This window comes from Furipterus horrens, unplaced genomic scaffold, assembly GCF_987537825.1.
Source record: "Furipterus horrens unplaced genomic scaffold, mFurHor1.1.pri manual_scaffold_12, whole genome shotgun sequence".
Classification (NCBI taxonomy): domain Eukaryota; kingdom Metazoa; phylum Chordata; class Mammalia; order Chiroptera; family Furipteridae; genus Furipterus; species Furipterus horrens.
Window position 1 is genome coordinate 38564888 of NW_028327182.1, and position 10996 is coordinate 38575883.

The window sequence follows — 10996 nt, forward strand, 5'->3', positions numbered from 1 at the left end:
TTAAGAATATTCTATTCCCTGTCCTGATTAATTACATATAAATCTTATATTAGTTTTATTGTTTTTTTTTTCCATTACCATACCCCCGCCCCTTATACTCCTGTCCACTCCACAATCACCTCACAGTTGTCCATGTCCAGGAGTCCTTTTTCCTTTTGCTCAACCCGTATCCCCATAACCCCTTCCTTCGCATAGCTGTCATCCTACATTCTATCTTGAGTCTGTCTTTTTTTTTGCTTGTTAGTTCAGTTTATCCATTAGATACCACATATAAGTGAAATTATGTGGTATTTGTCTTTCTCTGACTCAATTAATTCACTTGGCATAATGTTCTTCAGATCCATCCATGCTGTCGCAAAAAGTAAAATTTTCTGCTTTTTTATGGCTGAGTAGTATGACATTGTGTAAATGTCCCATAATTGTTTTATCCACTCATCTATTGATGGATACTTTGACTGCTTCCATATCTTGGCTATTGTATATATAATTCTGCGATGAACATAAGACTCCTTATGTTCTATCAAATTAGTGTTTTGGGTTTCTTCAGATATATTCCCAGAAGTGGGATTGCTGTGTAAAAAAGTAGTTTCATCTTTAATTTTTTGAGGTATCTTCATACTGCTTTCCACAGTAGCTGCACTAATCTGCATTACCACAAACAGTGCAAAAAGTTTCCCCTTTTTCCACATCCTCACCAGCACTTGTTGATTTATTGATAATAGCCATTCTGACAACTGTGAGATGATATCTCATTGTGTTTTAATTTGCATTTCTCTGATGATTAGTGACATTGACATCTTTTCATAGGTCTATCAGTCATCTGTATGTCCTCTATGGAGAAATGTCTATTCAAGTCGATTTTTAATTGGATTGTTTGGATATTTTGGTGTTGAGTTTTATAACTTCGTTATAAATTTTGAATATCAACCTTTTATCAGAGGTATTGGCAAATATGTTCTCCCATTCCATGGATTGTCTTTTTATTTTGTTGCTGGTTTCCTTTTCTGTGCAAAACCTTTTTGGTTTGATGTAGTCCCATTTGTTTATATTTTATTTTGTTTCCCTTGCCTCAGCAGATATATCATATAAAATATTGCAACAACCAATGTCTAAGATTTTTCTAAGTATTCTTTCTAAGATTTTTATGGGTTCAGGTCTATCATTTAAGTCTTTAATTGATTTTGAATTTATTCCTGCATGTGGTGTAATAACATGGTCTAGTTTCATTTATCTGTCTAAATTTCCCAACACCATTTATTGAATAAATTATCTTTATTGTATCTGCGTACTTCCTCTGTTGAGTGTTAATTAACTATAAATGTGTGGGTTTATTTCTGTTCCATTGACCTATGTGTGGTTTTGATGCCAGTACCATGCTGTTTTGATTACTATGACCATATATTATAGTTTGATATTACGTAGTGCAATTCCTCCAACTTTGTTCTCTTTCATGATCACCCTTGCTGTTTAGGGCCTTTTGTGGTTACATATAACTTTTTGATATATTTGTTCTGGTTGTGTGAAATATGTCTTTGGAAACGATAAGAATTGTGTTGAATCTATAGATTGCTTTGGGGAGCATGGACATTTTAATGATGTTAATTTTTCCTATCCACGAACATGGTATATGTGCTTTCACTCATTTGTATCTTCTTCAATGTCTTATCGTTTTCTGAGTACAGGTCTTTTGCATCCTTGGTTAGATTTATTCCTAGGTATTAATTGTTTTTGAAGCAATTGTGAGTGAGGTTTTTCTTTAATTTCCCTTTCTGGTAGTTCATTATTGGCATATTAAAAAGCAGCTCATTTCTGGATATTAATTTTATATCCTGATAATCTATTGAATTCATTTTTCAGTTCAACTAGTTTCTTGATGGGATTTTAGGGTTATTTATGTACAGTATCATGTCATCAGCAAATAGAGTTTTACTTCTTCTTTTACAACTTAGATGCCTTTTATTTCTTCTTCTTGTCTGATTGTGTCTAGGAATTCCAGGACTATGTTGAATAAAAGAAGTGAAAGCAGACATCCCTGTCTTGTTTTCAATCTTAAAGGATTTGTAGTTTTACCTGTTGACTATGATGCTGGCAAGAGTTTTGTCGTATATGACCTTTATTTTGTTTAGGTGTGTTTCTTCTATTCCCACCTTGCTGAGAGTTTTTATCATAAATGGGTGTTGGATTTCATCAAATAACTTTTCTGTATGTACTCATGTGATCATGTGGTTTTTATACTTCATTTGTTTTATATGGTGTATCACACATATTTATTTGGAATGCTGTGCCAAATTTGCATTTCTGCAATAAATCCATTTCATCATGGTGTATGCTCTTTTTGATGTATTGGTGTATTATGTTTAATAATATTTTGTTGAGCATTTAGCACTCATATTCATCAGGGATATTGGTCTACAATTTTCTTTTTCTGTAGTGTCATTATCTGGTTTTTGAATTAGGATAATGCTGGCATTAAAAAATGAGCTTTGGATATTCCCTCCTTTTGAATTTTTTGAAATAGTTTGAGAAGGAGAGTTGTTTGTTCTTCTTGGAATATTTGGTAAAATTCACCTATGAAGCATACTGGTTTGGGGCTTTGGTTTGTTGGAAGATGTTTCATTACTGCTTCAATTTCACTAGGTGTAATTAATCCACTCAGATTCTCTGATTCTTTCTGACTTAATTTTGGAAAATTGTATATTTCTAGGAATTTATCCATTTTATCCAAGTTGTTCAATATGTTGATATATATTTGCTCATAATATCTTACAATTCTTGTATTTCTTTTATGTCTGTTATTTCTCCTCTTTCATTTATGATTTTATTTATTTGGGACCTCCCTATTTTTACTTGATGAGCTTAATTAAAAATTCTCAATCTTGTTTATCTTTTCAAATAACCAGCTCTTGATTTCATTGATCTTTTGTATCATTTTAAAGATTATATTTTATTTACTTCTGCTCAATTTTATTATTTTTTCCTTCTACTCATTCTGGTCTCTGTTTGTTGTTCTTTTTCAAGTTCCTTTAAATGTAAAGTTAGATTTTTGAGGTTTACCCATTTCATGAGAGAGGCGTATAATGCTCTGTAGTCCCCCCCTTAGGACTGTTTTCCTTGTGTCCCACTGATTCTGTGTTATTGTGTCCTCATTATCATTTGTTTACAGGTATCTTTTGATTTCTTCTTTGATCTTGTTTTTGACACATTAAATGTTTAATAATATATTATTTGAGCCCTGGCTGGTTTAGCTCAGTGGATTGAGCGTCGGCCTGCGAGCTAAGTGTCGCTGGTTCGATCTTCCAGTCAGGGTACAGCAGAGAAGGAAAACTCTGACTCCAAAAAACCTCCGCTGCCTTGCGGCATATCTCTTCAGGGGAAAGGCTAAGGGAGTAAACCCCGACAGAAAATCCGGAGCCGGAGTCCCTAAGGCGGTTTGACGTTGTAGTCAACACCGGCAACTCCTGCGGCGCACCTGAACCCAAGCTGTATCGACTCCGTCTTTCCCTTGGACCCTTCAGCTGCGAAGAGAGGGGGGATCTGCTGCATGAGCAACAGCAGACCCTCCATATTACCCTGCCCAGGCTCTGTAGCTTCAGCGTCATCGCAAGATGTCGATTCAACACGGGAGGAGACAGATACCATGTCACTCCCGAGTCGGACTGCACAGCCATTCTCGGCGGTGCAGATAGACTCTTAAGAAGCTACACCATCGTCTCTTGAGACGGACAGCTGCCGATGAATATATTATTTAGCTTCCACGTCTTAAGAGTATATTTCAGTTTTTTCTTGTTTCATAATATTATGGTCAGAGAATACCTTTGATATGATTTCACTCTTCTTAAGGGTATTGAGATTTGTTTTGTTTCCTAATGTGTGGTCTAGCCTAGAAAACCTTCCAGGTGCACTTGCAAAGTGTGTATATTCTGCTGTTTTGGGGTGAAATGCTCTGTAGATATCAATAAATTAAATCCACTGGATCCATTGTGTCATTTAAGGCCACTTTTCCTTTGTTGGTTTTCTGTCCGGAAAATCTTATTCATTGAAGTCAATGAGGTGTTAAAATCCTTACTCCGAGTGCATTTCTGTCCATCTTTCCCCTTATGTCCATTAAAACTTGTTTTACATATTTAAGTGCATATATTTAGGGTGCATAAATGTTTACTAGGGTTATAAACACTTGTCGAATTAGTCCCTTTATCATTATGCAGTTCTTCCTTTACCTTTTACTATAGTTTTGGTTTTAAACGCTATTATGTCTGATATAAGTATGGCTATCCCAGCTTTTTTTCCCTTTCCATTTGCATGAAATATCTTTTATCATCCCTTTACTTTTAGTCTGTATGTATCTTTATATCTGAAGTGGGACTAGTGGAGACAGCATATATATGGGTCTTATTTTCTTATCCATTTAGATATCCTGTGTCTTTTTGTTGGAGCATTTAAGCTATTTACATTTCTGGTGATTATTGATAGTTATGTATTTATTGCCATTTTACTTTTTAACTATTTTCCACATTTTCTTTTCTTTTTCTATTTTTTCTTCTTAAGCAAGCCCTTCAAAATTTGTTGCAATTCAGGTTTGGTGGTAACAAACTCTGTTAGCTTTAATCATCTGGGAAGCTCTTTATTTCTCCTTCAATTTTAAATGATAGCTTTGCTAGGTAAAGTAGCCTTGATTATAAGTCCTTGCTTTTCATCATCTGAATATTTCATGTCAATCCCTTCTGGCCTGAAATGTTTTTGTTGAGAATACAGACGATGATCTAATTGGAACTCCTATGTAGTTAACTAACTGCTTTTCACTTGCAGCTTTTAAGATTTTCTCTTGTCTTTAAGCTTTGCCATTTTAATTATAATGTGTCTTGGTGTAGGCCTCTTTAAGTCCATCTTGTTTGGGACTCTATGAATCCTGGAATTTGTGTCTTTTTCTTTCATCAGATTAGGAAAGTTTTTGATCATTATTTCTTCAAATAGGCTTTTGATCCCTTGCTCACTCTTTTCTTTCTGGTATCCCCATGATATGGATGTTGTTACACTTCATGTTGTCCTAAAGTGTCTTAAACTTTCCTCATAAAAAAAAATTGTTTCTCTTTGCTGCTCTGCTTGGGTGCTTTTTTCTACCGTGTCTTCCAAATTGCTGATTCAATCCTCTTCTTCATTTAATCAACAGCTTATTCCTCCCAGTGTATTATTTTTTTCAAATATTGCATTCTTTATTTCTGACTCATCATTTTCATATTGTTTTGATGTCTTTTTTTCATGCTGTTGATTGTCCTTATAATCTTCCTCTAAACTCTTTATCTGATAAATTATTTGCCTCCATTTCATTTCGTTATTCTTCTGGAGAGTTTTCTTGTTCTTTAATTTGGGGTCTGTTTCTTTGTCTTCCCATTTTGGCTGCCTCTTTGTATTTGTTTCTATGTATTAGGTCGGTCTGTAAAAACTATGGTGCAGCCCTATGTCAGATGTTGACCGTGACTAGCACTGGGCAACCTGTTTGGAGCTATCAGCAATCCACAGCTTGTGGCCCTCTTTGCTGGTTTGGTTGTGTGCAGAAAGGACTAGGCTGTGCACCAAGACTGGTTTTTACCAGCAACAGACCCTGGTTAGAGTCAGCTAATGTCTCAGAGCTCTGAGATGTCCACCTTTTCTGTTCAGTAAACACTGAAATTACCTCCACCTGTACTTCTCAGCAGCTGGGCTTAAGATCCATAGGGTAGGGTAAGAGGAATTCCTATTAGTGAGGTTATTGTTTCCCTCAGGGTTATATCACTTGGAAGGGAATGTTCTGTCCAAGAAAGACAGCTTCTGCAGTATGGGGAATGACTAAGCACAGGGTTTCTAGTGGTCGACTCTTCAGACATCTCTCCCAGAGCCATCAACCTCAGAATCTCCTCATGCTATTCTAGTCCACTCTGTCTTCCCTCTGCTGGAGCCCAGAGTGAGTGACTGCAAACAAAATTTTGTGTGTTGGCCTTTTATAATACTCTCTGCATTTCTAATGATCTCTCACTGGTAGACAGAAACCCTGATGATTTTCACAGCTGGATGTTATTTGGGTTCCTTTCCCAGTTCTGTTTCTCTAGGCTGGGGAGCCTAGCTTGGGGTTTAAACCCCACACTTCTCAGGGAAACCATGTCTGGCCTGTGAAATATCCTTTTGGACCTTCAGTTGACACCTGTGGGAGCCCAGCTAGCTCTCTTTCACCTCCTCTGCACTCCCAACCTCTCTTGATATGTTAGTATGGTTTCTTCCATCTCTCTGTGGTTATAAGGCTTCTCTCCAGCTAGTGTTCAGTTGGTTACTAAGGACAATTTTTCTATAATTTAGTTGAAATTCAAGTTTGGTGAGAGTAGCTCTCACTCCTTCAACATCTTGGGTCTCCCATATTTAATACATTTTAAAAAAGGATCAACTACATTTCTGAATATTCCACTCTCAAGAGCTTGGGTAGCTGGCAGCCTAGGACAGACATGTGTTGGGAATATTATCCATAGACACTCCATCCTTTCATCTATTTCCTCAACCAAGTAGGTTTTGTTGCCAGCAGTATAAATGGAGTATTTTTAGGCAAATATCTATCACTAAGCTTATTGCATGTTTTGATTAAAACCACTGACTTTTCTGGCCTGGACAAAAAGAATATCATTATATCATTTATTCTGTTACAATATAATCTTTACATCCCTTTCATCCAGGCATCTCTTTTGGTACTCTTTCACCTTTTAATTTACTTCAATCTGTATTCTGTAACATATATATATATATATATATATATATATATATATATATATATATATATATATATATATATATGCCTCTGCTCTTGGATTATAAGATTCTCTAGGATAAGTAAGCTTCAAATATGATTTCACATATGTTCAGCATACAGTTCTAGAATAAATGGATCAGTGAACTAACTGAATGATTTAGTCATTAACAGATGAGTATAATGTCTATTTTTTAAATATTCAAATTTAAAAACTGAAACTAAATGATAAGACTGTAATTTTATATGATGCTCATATTGACCATGAAAAACATATGGATGTATTTTGAAGTTAATCATTCACTCTCAGGTTAGATTTAGAGTATTTAAACAATATGACAGATCTTTTCTCCTGTCTTTAGATTCTAGTTGATTTTTATGGGCTAATGTGACATTCTTAACATAGAACACAATATTAAGGGACAGATTGAGGATAAAGGAACAAATGTACCAGAGAAGAAGAATCCTAATAATTGAGCTGCAATTTCCACCCTCTTATTGCATAATTTAATTATAGAGTTTGATTACTTGTTTGGAAACTTTAGTTGCTACACAAGCAAAAAATGACTATAATTTATAATCGTATAAATTAGTTATTTCCAACAATGATCTACTTTTTCATCTTTTATCTTGGTTTGAGTGGGTTCTTTCTGATTGAATCTATAGTGATCATAAATACATGAGATTAATTTGATTAAAATTACATTATATCTTTAGATATTTATATATGTAAAATGCACATTAACATTCACTCAAAATTTTCTCCTCCTGATTATAATATGATATCAAGCTATAATATATTAGTATGTTATAGAGCACACACATACACATATGTATACATACAGACAGAGCTATATATCTCACACAGATATATGCAATTTTATACCTTCAAATGTCTAAAATTCTAAAAACGATATATTTTTTATTTTATAGACAGGCACTTACATAATTCATTTGGGTAAATATCAAATGTCTGGTAAATATTTATACTACCAAAAATTGATGGATAAATGATATATATTTAATGTATTTGCTAAATTAATTTGTTGAAAGATTTTCTGTTAATTTTTAATATAATTTAATTTTAAAAGTTATAATTCATAAATTTTAATTTCATTTTTTAAGACTGAAATTGTAAAAATAAAGTGTAATGGGATACTTTATTCCCAGCTATTTTGAAAGTCCAGTTACGTTTTGATAAATATATATTTATTATTACTCTAAGGTTTATAATTAATTTAGATAAGCTATTAATCAAAAACAGCCTGTGTCATTAACGTGTTTTCTTTGTTGTTAATGAAACCCTTAACAAGCACTAATTGTAATTACTCTACAGAGTCCTCAATATATTTATACTACTGTTCTGGTAGAGAAACTATCTATGGGTGGAAAAACTCTTTAAAATAATATTAGAACTATAATATATATTCAGTGAGCCAAAATGCCACTGAATAAACTCTCCTGATCCATTTAAATAATAAGTAGACTAGTGTGCTTTTCATGTTATTTTTTATTTTTTATGTTTTATTGATTATGCTATTACAGTTGTCCCAATTTCATTTCCCTTTGCTCCCATCCACCCAGAAACCCCCCTCCCTCCAACAGTACCACCCCTTGTTTCATGTCCATGGGTCATGCATATAGGCTCTCCTCAACACCCTCCTGTCCATTTTGTACCCTCCTACTATGCTTCTTAATTTCAACACCATTTCCCTCCCTCTCTCCTCTCCCCTCTCCCAGCTGACCTCCCCTGCCATGTTCCCCACGTCTATGATTCTGTTCCCACTCTGATTTTCCACTTAGTTTTTCTTTATTTTTATTTCCTAGCTACTGTTGTTGATAGTTATGATACTGTTTTCATTTTAAAGTTTATAGTTTTTATCCTCTTTTTCTAAAATAAGTCCCCTTAACACTTCAGATAATAATGGCTTGGTGATAATGAATTCCTTCAGCTTTACCTAGTCTGGGAGGCACCTTCCCTGCCCTTCCATTCAACTTTGCTTATATGTCCTTCCTTTTCATCACTTTGAATATTTTCTGCCAGTCTCTTCTTGCCTGCAGAGTTTCTTTTGAGATATCAGCTGACAGTCTTATAGGTACCCCTTTGCAGGTAATTCTCCACTTCTCTCTTGTTGCATTTAAAATTCTCTCTTTATCCTTAACCATTGTCATTTTTATTATGTCTCTTGGTGTGGTCCTCCCTGGGTTTAGTTTGTTTGGGACTCTCTGTGCTTCCTGGACCCATATGTTCATTTCCTTCCCCAAATTAGGGAATTTTCCTTCATCACTTTTTTACATAATTTTTCAATTTCTAGTTCTTCTTCACCTTATGGCAACCCTATGATTCAGATGTTGGCACATGTAAAGCTATCCCAGAGGTTTCTAAGCCTCTCCCCATTTACTTCAATTCTCGTTTCCTCCTTCTATACTGGTTGACTGTTTATTTCTCCCTTATGTTCCAGTTTGTTGATTTGAACCCTGTTTTCCTTTCCTTTACCACTTGTTTTATATGGACTTTCATTTATTTCACCCAGGATAGCCTTCATTCTTTCCCCATCCTGTTTAACCTTTCCTGTCAAGTCTGTGAGCATCTTTATCACCAATGCCTTAAACTGTTGCATCTCTTAGATTTGCTATTTCCTCATCTGTTAGGTTTCTTATTTGTTTGTTGCTTAGCTGTATCACTGGGACCTTGATCTGCATCCCCTTCTGGGCTGTACTTCTCTGTCCCCTCATCTTGACAGTTTTCTGTGTTTGCCTCTGTGATTTGGGTAGGGCTGTTGCACCTGTTATGTTATAGGGGGTGGAGCCTTAGGTATTTGTTAGTGCTGGCAAATTGTTTCACTGCATTTTTGCCCTGTATGTGGTGGAGAGGTCTGAGAGGGAAAAGTGCCAGTTGCTGCCATTTTTCCAGGCACTTCTCCCTCCTCCTGTACTAAGCAAGCTGCCTCCTTTTGGAGACTGGTAGCTTCTTTCTCTGCCCCAACCCTTACTGGCTTTCACAGTCAGAAGCAATGTGGCTCTATTTTCCCCAGTGCTGGAACCGCAAGCAACCCAGTCTGGTCTGGGGCTGTGATCCATCCTGTTTGAGGCTGGGATCACCTCTCAGATTTAAGCTGTATGACTGTTTTTCACCACAGCTATAGTTGCTATACTGCTAGCCATGCTGCCAGCTGCCCATGCCAAGCACCTCCCCCACATCTGCTGCTCTGCTCCTCTTTCTCTCCATCCTGGCTCTGTCCCTTCTACCTTTCTGGGTGATTATTTCTTTTTTTTTAATTTTTTTGCAGAAGTTTATGGTTTTACTATCACAAATACAATGTGTACACAATCTGTCTATTCATTTTCTTCGCTGCACAGCCTGACATTGGGATTGGTGACTCTGATGGCTAGCTGGGCCTTTCTTTCCACAATGGCTTTGCAGTTCTTTGAGGAGACATTGTGAGCAATCTCAGCATAGTAAGATTTGTTGCACATAAGCAGCACTTCAAGCTCCTTGATGTTGTGGACCAGGAACTTTTGAGAGCCACTGGGCAGCATGTGCTTTGTTTTCTTGTTGTGCCCATAACCAATGTTGGGCATCAAGATCTGGCCTTTGAATCTTCTGCACACCCTATTGTCAATACCTCTGGGTTTCCACCAGTGGAGCTTAATGTTGACATATTGGTCTGACTGGTGCAGGATGAACTTCTTGGTCCTCTTTTTGACAATCTTGGGCTTCACGAGGGGTCTAAGGGTAGCCATGGTGCTGACTAAGAGATGGCTGCCACCTTCGTAGGCAGCGCCGAGGAAGAGAGCGATTTCTTTTTTACTTCTTTGCTGAACTTCCTTGTAGTTTCATTTTCTGGATTTTTGTTTTGTTTTGTTTTGAAGTGGTCGTGAATTTATTCTTAGTTTTGAGGAGGTGCAGCACATGTATTATGCCTCCATCTTGGCCAGAAGTCTAGTGTGCTTTTTAAATTTAGGTTTTGTAGTAATAGAGCAAACATTCTCTAACCAAGCTCTACACCTTTATATAAAATTTGGGTTAACCTATTTATTCATTGTAAATTGTAAAATTATTTACTTTAGGCCTTATTAATTTGAAATAGACATAATTATTTGAATTATTATGTAAAAACTTTTAAAGATTATATTCTGTTCACTTTATTCCTACAGAAAGTATAAATAATGTGGGTAAAAAAAATCCACAGGTGAAATTTTTCTCTCAATCACATAAAAGAATGGAAA

At 35.8% G+C, this 10996-nt stretch overlaps 1 pseudogene; it reads right to left on the bottom strand.

Annotated features, from left to right (window-relative positions):
- Positions 1 to 10102: 10102 nt before the first annotated feature.
- On the bottom strand, positions 10103 to 10510 carry LOC149996037 (large ribosomal subunit protein eL32 pseudogene; annotated as a pseudogene).
- Between the last annotated feature and the right edge of the window lie 486 nt (positions 10511 to 10996).